Source organism: Heterocephalus glaber, unplaced genomic scaffold, assembly GCF_053883595.1.
Source record: "Heterocephalus glaber isolate CG9 unplaced genomic scaffold, H.glaber_assembly_v1.0 deba00001457, whole genome shotgun sequence".
In the NCBI taxonomy this organism is placed as follows: Eukaryota; Metazoa; Chordata; class Mammalia; order Rodentia; family Bathyergidae; genus Heterocephalus; species Heterocephalus glaber.
In genome coordinates this window covers 33,707,510-33,721,131 of record NW_028258305.1, presented here as the reverse complement: position 1 = coordinate 33,721,131, position 13,622 = coordinate 33,707,510, and the positions used below count along the sequence as shown (strand labels likewise).

Sequence of the window (13,622 nt, the reverse complement as noted above, 5' to 3'; positions counted from 1 at the left end):
AATAAAAATGTTATGTAACAATAAAAAATTACAAAAAACTGGCCGAGAATAGACAAATAGATTATTATGTATGTCCAATAATCTAATAAATATGTGTTTATGCTATTTTATGTATTAAAAACATTACACATATTTATCTTGTGAGAATTATAGTTTATATCAAAGAAGAGATATTAATAATTGGCTATTTTCTATTCATTGGGGAAAATATAAAACACCAATAAATTATGTTGTGATAATTAACTCTGTTGAAAAAAAGAAAACTGCTTATGTATTTGTCATCATTCACAAATAAAATTTCATATTAGACCAAAAGACAAATATTCCAAAAAAACCCTCTTTAACTCAGTAGAAAAAGGTAAAGAAAAACTACATTATATATAGTAGGGATATGTAATCCTTTCTTATACAAGTCACATAATAAAAAAGGCAAAATAGAAAATATGAAGTTAACATCTCAAACTTTTAAATTCTATAGAAAATTAGAAAATTAAAGAATAAAACAAAACACTAGAGAATTATTTGCGATTTATAAAATAATTACATGGTAGCAAAAAATAAGACTGGTGTAAAAAGTTTAAAAACCTAATGTGAAATGTGAGAAATAGTAAGTCACAAAAGGAAAATTAAATTAGTAATAATTAAGAAAAATTAGTGCAAATAGTAATTAAGAAAATGGAAACTAAGTGAATTGTTATTGCTTGTGTCTAGATGTCCTCCCAAAGCCTCATGAGGTCATAGGTGGTGCTTTTCAGAGGTGGCTGGATCTAGAGTGTGTGATCCTGGGATTAAGTATGTGATGCTGGGATCAAGGTTGTGCAATTACAAATTAGTCCACTGATTGGTTTGGCATAGTTCTGGGTGTGGAAATGGGAAGGCCCAACATGGGTGTGAGGGCTGCCCACGTTTTCAGGCACATAGCATGAATAGTGTAAATGGGATAGAAAGAAGGTCATTGGTTGTCACTTGCTGCTTGCTGCTTTGCTACTTTCCCACTTGCTTCTTGTTGCTTTTCCTGCCTTCTGCCTACCATAAACTGTTTCTCCTCAGCAAAGCCACCCTCCCTTGGAACCAATTATGGACTAAAACCTCTACCAACTGCATGACAAAATAAACCTTTCCTCCTTTAACTTTGGATATTGGATATTTTGTCTCAGCACCGAAAATGCAGCTAAGATGTCAATGAAGTATTTTTCTTCCATAATATTAGCTAAAAAAATCTACTATGAGTGGTGAGATTAAACACTGAAACTTCCAAATACCACTAGCTATTTTGTTAGAATATCAGAATATCTAGATAAATAGATTCAGGTCTATAAAATGTACAGGTGTAAATATTGGGAGATGTAGCCATTCTTATTTGTAGAGAAATATTTCCATACTTCTATCAAAAGGTATGTACAGTAATTGTTTATATTGTAATATTGTTTATAATATTGAAGAACTAAGAAACAAACTATGATGTGTAGTATTATTTCCAAATGTAAGTTTTTCTTATTCTATATGATTTTCCAGAAATTCACCACTTCCTCTTCAAAAGATAGAATCCATTGTCTCCCTGCTTTAAGTCTGGGATGGCTTTGTGACTTGACTAACTAAAATTCCTTGGGATCTTTTAAAGAGCAAGTGAAGTAGCTTAACCAGTGGTTGTTTAATCTGCTTCCAAGGTGGATCATCCACATGGCTGGTAAGCTGGTGATGAATGTTTGCTTGGAAATAAGGCTATTTGTCTTTCTAGCTTGGTGAACAAAACGTGATATACTTTTGGCCGGTATTTGTTCTTGGGGCATTTTTCCTTGGAACTTAGCCATTGTGTTGAGGAGAAACCCAGGCCACATGGAAAGACCCACAGGGAAAACGTTTAGTTCTCAGCTGATGATATATGGTACATAGAGAACCCTTCCCACCCAGCCCAGCTTGAAGTACAAATCTGTAAGCAAAGAAAATGATTATTGTGTTGTGAAGCCACTTTGATTTAGGCTGGCTTGTTAGAAAACATCAGATAGTAGGGATATAATTTGGTTTCACTAAATGAAAAAATATTATTATGTAGTGTTGTATAGCCCCTTAATCAATTCTTTGTATGTTTGGGCTACACATTTGGATTTATACTTATGTGTATGTGTATGTGAGTGTGCATGTATGTGGTATCTGTAATGTGTGTGTGGAGCAGACATAAACAGATTTTCAGGACATGTGGGTAAGTGATAAAAACAAGGGTATATATAAAATTGTAATATAGCATTTTTCCCCCTCCCCTGGCTAAATAAAAAAACAGAACACAGAAACTAGTGGAAAACAGGACATAGAGTAACATATTTATTTGATTTTATTAAATTTTTCCAGTGAAAATACAATAATATCTTGCCTTTAAAGTATAGAATAATTTTTCAAATACTAGAATTAAGAGGTAAAAGCCTACATGAATGAAGTTTCAGTGTGGATAAAGAAGGAGAGAAATCTTAAATACTTTTAGTGATCTTTAAGGATTTGAGTCCTAGAACTTCTGTGTGATTGATCTTTAATTTGAAGTCAAAGCATCAGAAAAATGCTTGCAATCTCTTCTGGAGTTATGTTTTATTGTTATTTAGAACAATGTGTTTTATAAGTCTTCAAGCTATGTATGATTAGACATTTCCCTAATTGGTGAAATAACTGGAAACAAGTCAGATGATGAATACTTTATCAGAACTCTCAGAATTTGCTTGTTACATAAACGTGATTCATGCAATTACTTTTCCTGATGTCCATACTTCCTTTGTCTTTTCATGACTTCATGCATCAACAAATTGCTATTCTTCCACATTCTAGGGAATATTTACCTGGAACATAAAGATCTTTCATTTTTAAAATTATAGATATTAATTTTTTCACAAGTATTAACCTTGTTGACTCAGTTCCTCCTAATTCTCTTTGCAAATCTAAAAGATAATATCAAAAGCGGCATAATGATAGAATAGATGTACCAAAGATAGGTAGAATTTAAGGAGGGCTTAAGTAAATGGCTCACATACATAAAACTACAGTGAAAAAGCAAGATTTAAACCTAAATTCCTGTGACTGCTATCCCATTTACTGTTGACCAATGTGCCATCTCCCTGATGTACTTGCACTGATAAATGAAAATGTGTCAGCAGCACCTCTGACTTATACCCTGTCTCTTCTGATTTTACCAACAGAAAAGTTTCTCACCATAGAGTTGATGATAGGAAACCAGAAAGAACCCAGACTCATGGCTCCAGGAATCCTCTCTCAGTTCTCCCCTTGCCTTAGCCCTGTTGCCAAGCATAGAGCAGATGGTGACAAATAATCTAAATTTCATTTGATTCATTTCATTTTAGTTCAATACCTTTAGAATATTTGAGGGTGATGTCAATATAGGAAAGTACATCCCGTTTGTTCAAATTCTAGACATTTACTTCATGGGTAAATGAGTTTATTCAGGCATCTTATCCATCACCTTCTATTACAAGTATTAAAAATGCAAGAAGTTTTGTGTCTCACAGATGCTGATATTTGTAATGTTCATTCACATGTTCAACATATATATAATCTTTATATATACACAATCTTTATAAATTATATTCTTCATTGGATTCTTCTCTGATCTGCATATTTATCTGGCTAGATAACAAACCTACTTTGAAAGTCACTTTTGTTTACTACTCTACTAGTTTTTAAAGCATTAATTTTTTAAATTAAAGGATTCATTGTAAAAATATAATAATATGTTAAAGAAAGAAAACTTGTGTGTGGTCAGACTATCCTATATCATTGTTACCTAATCCCTAAAACTTATGAATTGTCAGGTCTTTCACTACCACACTTGTTTTTGCAATCTGTTGATGAATTATTTGATTCAAGGGATGCTTCTCAGATCTCACTCTTAACATGTCAGGTGTTGTTTCACAAATAGCTCCATTCCTTCTTGATTCTAGGAGATCACATATGTGGAAGGAGTGGAGGAAGCCATGGAGTAATATTAAACAAATGGCTTTGAGATATCAAGTGATATCTAGAATGCGATGCTAAAGAGGCAAGAACCTTTGATTTCCCTTTCAGTGTTAGACTGGTCATAGAGGCACATGAGAACTACAAAGGAATAATCATGTAACATATTCCTAAAGAGTATTCTTTGTGTTATTTTAATTATGCCTCTCCTCCTTCTCATCCTTTCCCCTTTCTTTCTCCTTTTCCTCCTCCTCCTTCACCTCTTCCCCATTCGTCTCCTTCTGGTTTTTTTTTTTTTTGTAATTTGAGGGATTGAACTCAGGGCCTTCACACTGAGCTACACCCTCAGCCTTTTCAAAGTGTTTTATTTTGATATGGGTTTCACTAAGTTGTTCAGATGGGGGTCAAACTTGGATTCCTTTTGCTTCAGCTTTCCAAGGTGCTGGGATTACAGATGTGAACCACCACATCTGACTTGTTTTCTTCTTAAAATTTTGATTTTGCTGAGCAGGTTCTTCATGAAAATTCCATAATTACAGTTAAGAAATAAAATGTAGAGATTGCTGCTTATATCTCTCCAGGAATGCTGGATCCAGTAAAGGTGAGACTATGTATGTAGAGGAGCTGTACTGAAAGAAAAGCAGAACTGACCATTGCACTGCTCCCAGTGCTGAGAGGCTTCAGGGCTGCCATACTACCACTCCTAGCACTGAGGACACTTCCAGGCCACTATACCACCACTCCCAGCACAAAATAGGTGAACCGGACTGGCGGCAGCATCACACCTGCCCCCACATCCATCAAAATGAGAAGACACGTAAACAAGTCTCAAAACCAGACTTCCAAATAACCTACAGCAAGCCCAAAGGGGAACGAGATGGAACACTCTGAGACTCCACTGCCTGAACTCCCTGAATTGTCAACAAAAGAGGATCTGGAAAAAATGAAATCAGAAATAATTTCTCTGATAACAGCAGAGATTGTCCTCATAGTGCAAGACATGATTAATAAATCTAGAGAGGAGCTGAAGAACATGATGGAATCCCAACATAGGAAACAAATGGAATCCATAAAACTAATGCAAACAGATTTCCAGGAGATTAAAAACTCCATCAAAAGTCTATACAGCAGAATGAGCCAATGGGAGGACAGAATTTCAGATATAGAAGATAAGACTGCGATTAGTGACCAGGAAAAGAAAAATTGCTTCAAAATTGTAAGGAACCATGAAAAATCTATCCAGCATCTCCTAGATGATGCAAAGAAGAATAAAATAAGACTGATTGGAGTCAATGAAGAAACAGGAGACTGTGCAGATGACATAAAAAAACTGTTCACAGAAGTAATGGTGAAAAACTTTCCAACAGAGGAAAAGAACTTGACATACAGATAAGTGAGACATATAGGACTCCAACTAGCCTTGATCAAAAAAAATCTACACATAGGCATATAATAGTTAAGATTCCAGAAACCCAACAGAAGAACAAAGGTCTACAAGCAGTTAGAGAAAAGAAAAAAATCACATACAATGGAATGCCCATCAGAATCACATCAGACTTCTCAATGCAAACTGACAAAGCAAGAAGAGCTTGGAGTGATGTATTCCAAGCCCTAAAGGAAAACAGCTTCCAACCCAGATTGATGCACTTTGCAAAACTATCTTTCAAAATTGATGGATAAATAAGATACTTTCATAACAAAGAACACCTTAGGAACTTCATGAATACCAAACCAGCACTCCAAAAAATTTTACACAATATCATAGGAAAAGAGAATGAGGAAGAGAAACCACCAACAGTTGAGACCACTACCACCTTCAGCATTGAAGAGACAACCCACAATGTAGGAAAAGATTTTCACCTGCTGTTCCTCAGACAAATGTCTACTATCTAGAATCTATAAAGAACTTAAAATAATCAGACCTCTCTATAATAGATAATGTGAAATAGGAAGAAAAGGGGCAAAGAGGAAGAGGAAGTGGGAGAGCTAGGGGAAAGGAAAGGAGGGAATAGAATTAATATGAGAAAATGGGAAAATGGAAACAAAGTCTTTGTAAATAGGGAGAGATGGAGGGGTTGAAGGGAGCACAGGGCGAGGGGGGAAATAAGAACCAGGAGAGACTATGTAAAGGTGCAAATTTCCAATGATGAATATCATTGTATTGTATACCTAAAATGTATCAATGATTAAAATGAGTAATTAATAATGTGAAATAGGAAGAAAGGGTCCATTGGTGTAGGGGAAGTGGGAGGGGAAGGGGAAAGGAAAGAAAGGAAAGGACAAATTATGAGAAATGAAAAAAATGGAAACAAAGTCTTTGTAAATAGGGGAGGGAGGAGGGGTGAAGGGAGTGCAGGGAATGGGTAAAAAATAAGAACCAAGGTACATCATGTGAAGGTACAAGTTCCCAATGAGAAATGTAAATGTATTGTATTCCTAAAATGTACCAATAAAATAATTTTTAAAAAATTAGACCCCCCAAATTTAAAGACCCAATCCAAAATGGGCATCTGAAATGAACAGACATTTCTCAGACAAAGAATTAGAAATGTCAAATAAACATATGTAAAAATGTTCAACATCACTGGTCATTTGAGAGATGCAAATGAAAACAACACTGAGATTACACCTCAGTCCAGAAAGAATGGCTGCTATCATGAAATAAACTAATAACAAGTGCTGGCAGGGCTTTTGGGAAAGAGGAACAGTGCTCCACTGCTGGAGGGAGTGCATACTAGTGCAACCACTGTGGAAATTAGTATGGAGATAGCTCAAAGAACTCGGACTGGAAGCCATATTTGACCCAGCTATTCCCCTGCTGGGTATCTTCCCCAAAGAATTAAAAGAATCATACCACAGTGATATATGTGCACCCATGTTCATAGCAGGACAATTTGTAATAGCTAAAACTCAGGAGCAGCCCAGTTGGCCATTAACTGGAGACTGGAAAAAGAAAATGTGTTTGTTTTACAAAATGGAGTACTACTCAGCCATAAAAATGAGAAATTAGAGAGATTTATAGCTAAATGGATGCACATTGAAGAGACACTCTTAAGTGAAATGAACAGGACACACATGTATAAATGCCAAATAATTTCTCTAGTGTGAGAAACTGAAAGTGTAAATAAGGACTAAAAAGTATAATAGATAATGTGAAATAGGAAGAAATGGTGCAAAGGAGTAAGGGAAGTGGGAGGGCTAGGGGAAATGAAAGAAGGCAATGGAATTAATATAAGAAAATGAAAAAATGGAAACAAAGTCTTTGTAAATAGGGAGGGATGGAGGGGTTGAAGGGAAGGCAGGGGAAGGGGGAAAATTAAGAACCAAGGGAGTATGTAAAGGTGCAAATTTCCAATGATGAAAGTCATTATATTGTAAACCTAAAATGTACCAATAAAATAAAGAAAAAGAAAAGCAGGACTGTGTGCTTGGGTCAGTGCCATGGAAAAATGATGTAGCCCTCACTTTGAGAACCATTGTATAACCCATATCTTAAGTTTGTAGCTACAAAGTTGCAATGGCTGTTATACAAGTTTCAGAAGTAGATTGTGTTGGTTTTTCACATCTCAATCTTAAAGAATAGAGTTCTTATCAGTGGTCCTGGTCTGCATATCCACTTTGCATCAAGATCATCTAAATGTAGAATTGTTTACATTTTTTCACAAAATGGTTTTGAACTCAAATGAAACCTTCAGGGCAAGATATTCTACCATAAGAATATTGTGAAGTAATTGTGCTTCATAACTTTTTTTGTGTATCTTAGGTGATATGTATTTCTGTAGTCATTGATGATAAACTTACAGATGCACTGTCATCTAATTTCAAATTTTTAGCAATGGCTTCACCTCTAAACTTTTCTGAATTTGAGAGAGTGGATGAGAAGAGTGGTGCATTTTGGGTCTGTCACATTAGGGTTTCAGTGTTCCTTCTGTTCATAGCCTGTATCAATACATAGTCTCTTTATTTCCATACAACACCCAGGGTCCATAGGGAAACTTCAGCGTGATGAAGCCAGGTGACTGTGAGCAAATGCTGTTTCACACTATGTGCTCATTAGTGCTTATCAAAAAACTAGCCCTTCTACTCTGGGTTGGCATTGGTGCAAACTTTCCATGGTCGATAGGGCATAGGAACCATCTTTAGATGTAAACAAACAGAATTTTCTCAAAATATTCAGGGAAAAAATAGAAAAATAAAATGTAAAAAAAAAACCCAGAATGAATGATGATGGGCACATTTGATTGTCCTACCATTATAGTGTGGCATAAATGTTATTCATCATATTCTAAATTGAAGAATTATAACAGATATGTATTTAGAAATCTTTTTTTTGGTTTTACTGTTCAAAATTTTTGATTTGAAAAAAAGTCCCAAGAGCAAGTCTTAATTGCTTATATTAGTACTCCAATGATTAACACAAAAATTAACTATTAGGGAGCAATAACAAATAGAAGTTTCTGTGAACTTAAGTAAATCAATAAAAGGTTGCAGAAATGAGGGGTTTGAAAACAGAGAAGAAGAGGAGGCAATATTTGTTATGGCCATTCGATTATAATTAAGTAAAGAAATTTCTAAACCATAAATTTCACATGAATCATCATAAATTTTAGCAATAGTTATAATGCTTTTCCAAATTTCAAGAACATACAGAGGTAAAATATTAGAAATCAGAGTCATTGATCTCCCCAGGCTCTTAATTCTAGAAAAATGGATGCTAACTTTGTCAGTAAGCCTGATTGCTCAATATCTTGTAGAAAACAGATTGTCTCAGGACTGATCAGACTGAATCCAATTACAAAAAACAGCAAATAGAAATAGTCATTGATACTTTGGAGATAATGTTAACTAGAAGCTAAGTATGCAAGGAATGTATAAAGTTTGCCCTGGTTTTCTTTATTGTTAGAGAAAGACACAAGCACATACACACCTACATTTATACTGACACATGCCTGATAGTGTAGGTATGCATCATGAAACCTTTATGTTGAGAACATAACAAACAATATAAATTAATAACATGAAGGACAGATTCTGAATTCATCTCTTTATTTTTTGTTATTTTGAAAGTTCGTCGAACTATTGTTCCTGTATATATTGAAATTCTTTACATCAGGCACTCTGGTAAACACTGGGATACACAGGCAAAGGTCTTACTCTATACAACAAATAACATAATAGAATAAAAGTAATTCACGTCTAGTTAGGGATATGAGACTGTAATTTGAGATGTTTATTTGTGAAGCAGGAAAGTGTTAAACCTGCACTACTCTCTACATGAACTTCTCCAGTCATTCCACAGACACTCTGCTGAATTTATTAAAGAATTCAGTGTATCATATTAAATGATGAAGAAAAACATAATGACAAGCCTATAGTTTTGCTATTAATAATAACTGTTTGATGACTAAGTGGCCACATGTCACCATTTTTTGCTTTTCTGTGAATTTTGAGATAATCGGAAATTAGTTTTTATTTTTGTCGTATGTGATGTAAGCATTGTTCTATATATGAAATTAGTTTGAAGTGCATATATATAACATTTTCTGCAATATTACCTTTTTTCAAAATTTACTTTTTTTCTTCATTATCTTGTTGAAAATAAATCTTTTTCCTTGTACTTCCCACGCATCTGAAGATGAAATAAGATTTGCTTTCAAAAAGTACTTGATGTGCTTGAAATAAGTAATTCCACTTCATGAAATTATATATTTTTAATGCTCTTTCTACCTTCTGATTTCCTTCCACAACAGGAAAGAAATAAAAACACACAATAGGGAAAAGGAGATCTTCATACATACTACTTACACCTGGACTCTTTGCACATCCAGACTGTACCTTACAGCCTACTTGTTAAGGGGATATTTCTGACCTGGAATAATTAATCTCCTAAGTTTAAAACATTTCAATCAGTGAATATTTTTCTCTAAATTCTCCTTAATTGTTTAAATATATATACACACATACATACATACACATATATATGGAAAAATAAAAAGCTATATAAAATTGAAACAACCTAAAAATTGAAAGTCAACTACCATCTCTATTCCCAGTTTCCTAGGTCATTAGAAAACCACACTACATGTCAAAAGGGGAGGGCTGGGAATATAGCTCAGCGGCATAGCACCTACTTGGCAAGCGTGAGGTCCTGAGTTTGATCCCCGGTATGAAAAAAAAAAAAAGGAGAATAGGATGAAATTTACCTGCAATTTCACCAACTATGTCTTCCCACCAGCACAGTACATGATTTTACTGGATGAGAATCCTGTGTTTTTAAAAAGTGGAACAAAGGAACTCCTTGGTAAACTCGGATGAGTTCAGAACTTGGGTTTTGAAAATATGACCCCAAGGGCTGTCATTGTCTCACTAGAGAAGGAAGCTTGAAGAAGGAAGCACACTCTCTTACAGACTGCAGAAACTGGAGAGGGAGATGGCGTGCATCTCGTTGTTAAACTGCTGAAGAGTGGAAAGACACAGGATATGAATCATGGTCTTCCTGAATATAATTTGTTTACCCAATGGCAACATCTGGCTTAATTATATCCCTTGTTTTACTAGTGTTTGTTAGTGTAAAATCAACATTAGCTCTAGACTTTAACATCAAATTATCATAAATAACAAGTTTTGTAAAAGTATTGTGAAGTAACCACGAAAACATGAAGAAAAAGTGACAAGAGCAAATGAGAAAAAAAAGAAAAAGAAAAAAGAGCAATTCATGATTTTCACTAAGGAATAGAGCATTCACCACAATGTATCCAAAGATTCAGCATTGATTTCCCCACCCCCTCAGGAAATAATTGAAATAACTCGATGTCACAAGGTGTTAAGTTGGATTTGAGAATTTTTTATTTGTTGTCAATAACAATCATAGTTTTTTTCTGTTGGCTTTTCTTTTTTGGACATTTGTCAGAGAAAATAATAAACACATACAGGTAATAAAGAACAAATTGATATCGATAAAGGGACACCGAATTGAATCTGGAAGCATCTTTTGCCAACATTTCACTCAAGTGCTCCCAGCAAGGATACAAAGACTTCCTGTGCAAGAGTCTATGGATCACTGTGTCCTTAGGACTCAGGAATAAATGAACCCTAATGTCCTCCTCCTTGCACTTCAGCGTGCTTGAGAGTTTATAATCAGCTACATATAAGGTTCATTATTGAATAGGTGTTTAAGAGAATGATCATCATTAAATATTACAATGATTGAATACAGAAACCTAAAAACAAAAAACAAAATAGGGGGAAGAAAATCCTGAGCTTTCATGACAAATAGAAATAGGCAGGAGTTTTTTTGTTTGTTTATTTGTTTGAAAGAGAAAGGAATTAATTACTATGGAAAAATGGCTAGGGAAGGAAATCAACTTTATAATTGTTCTTAAATTCCAACATGTTAAAATATGTTCTTAAAATATGTTAAAATATATTCTTAAATTCCAATGTTTATCAAGATCAGAATATGCCAATATAGTTCTTGTGATTTCTTTTAAATTTACTTAAATTTATTTTAAAAATATCATGAACATGCTTTGTGACCATAGACAGTGGTATAATATAATCATTGTGCCAGAATTTGGCTTCCAGAAGCCCTGTCTTCTTGTAGGATTTGTTCACACATTAATTTGTATGACTACATTAAACTATAATTGCTGTTATACTCTCCAATCAGTTGTAATTATTCCAGTATCAATTATTTTATTTGTAAATAATTCTTCTCCTTTGTTTTCTTTTTTCACTGTACCCTTTTGCCACTCCCCAAACAACTTGTTATGTGTTAATGAAAACCAGTATGAAACATAAATGAGGCATTATTCTTACAGCTCTTGCATCTAGTTCTACTTTCATGACTCTGGTGTAACAAATCTCTGAGAAGACTCACTAATGAGACAGTTTAATGGATTCCTTCTAATTCCCATCCTTCTAGTCCTCTCTGCAGCTTAATAGGCTTGTGAGGCAGTGGAGTAGGAAAATCCTTTATCTGGAAGTCTCTTCTTGGGCTGCTGGGATGTGAAGCAGCTCCACTTGCACTTCATCTCTGGGTCTCCTTTAGACTCTCCTTTCTTATCCTCTTTATATAAACACAAATGAGAATCCTCCACTGACATTTTCTTTGTCCGTAATCATTAACTTGGCCACCCATCTTTTAAGTTTCCATACTCTGAAGTTACTTTTTAAATTTTCTTTTCTAAGCTGTGGTATTCTCTTAAGTCTTGCAAAACATTATTTCAAAATATACATGTCATATTAATTCCATTCCCTTCTTAATTAATATGAGAAAATGAAAACTGGAAACAAAGTCTTTGTGAATAGGGAGGGATGGAGGGGTTGAATGGAGGGCGAGGGAAGGGGGAAAAATAAGAACTGAGAGAGATTATGTGAAGGTGCAAATTTCCAATGATGAATGTCATTATGTTGTATATCTAAAATGTACCAATAAAATTAATTAAAAGATATATACATGCCAAAAATTTAGTTTATCTGTCTTAAGGAATCCAGTTTCTCCCCTTACAGTCTTAGTCTGTTAAAGCTGCCATAACAAAACACGTTAGACTGAGCAATTTATAAACAACAGAAATTTGTTGCTCACAGTTCAGGAGGCAGAAAATTACAATATCCAAGCACCAGAAAATTTGGTGGCTGGTGAGGGCCGGTTCCTCATAATTAGTATCTACTTTGGGTCATCACAGGGCAGAAAGAACAAACAAGTTGCCCCAGCAGTCTTTGAAGATCATTAGTCCAATGCAAGAAAGCTCCATCCTTATGACCTAGTCACCTTCCTAAGACCCCAACTCTTCATATAAGGACTTTGGGAATTAGATTTCAACTTACAAATTTTAGAGCCACACAAATATTCAGACCTCAGCATCCATCCAAATCCAAAGCAACTTCTTTTCACCATCTAAATGTTATCATCTACTGCATCTCCCATACTGAAAACTTTAAAGCCATCCTTGACTTTGCCTTTTAATTTATGCATAAGATTCGTCACTTGCCAAATTGTACTGAATTTACAAACTAATACAGAACATAGCACCTGCTGTATGTGACACAGATTTCTTTTAGCTATTGCATCTGTACTACTATCTACATTCTCAAAAGGTGACAATGTTTTTACCTAACAAAGGACTTCCTATCTGTATATTCCAAGCCCAAACTATAATTTATTATGATCATTTCAAGATTTCTTCAGACACCTCATTGCTTTCTCTCCGCCTTTTTTTTTTTTCAGCATTCTCTTTCTTTCCAAGTCAGCCTTGACTTTTAAAAATTGGCCTTCTATCTTTTTAACTGAAATGTGAGTGCTTTGGAGGTATGTGCCATAACTTATTCATCTCAGCATCTCCTCTGACATGGAACACAAGTTTCTGTAAATTGTCAGATTAATAAATACAGCCATAGTCATTTTTCTTATGAGATTATTATTACTCTTGGTTCAAAGGGTCGTGTTCAGTCTGTAATGTAGCTTTATCATTTATCTCTTTTCACTGTAATGCTTCTGATGGGTAATTACACATAGCATTTAAAATTATTAACTTGTACATGGTGAGGAATGGAAGTGTTGATACAATCTTGATTTAAAATTTTGTAATCTAACTGTTTATTTGAAGGAGAAGGATAAAGTCCCTAAAAGCAGAAGGGAGGAAACAAAAGGGTAATTATGAATAGATATT

At 34.5% G+C, this 13,622-nt stretch overlaps 1 long non-coding RNA gene across 1 annotated transcript in view; it reads left to right on the top strand.

Moving 5' to 3' along the window:
• LOC147827025 (uncharacterized) overlaps window positions 1-13,622 on the top strand; it is a 210,487-nt gene that overhangs the window by 145,379 nt on the left and 51,486 nt on the right. The gene's annotated exons all lie outside the window — the stretch shown is intronic.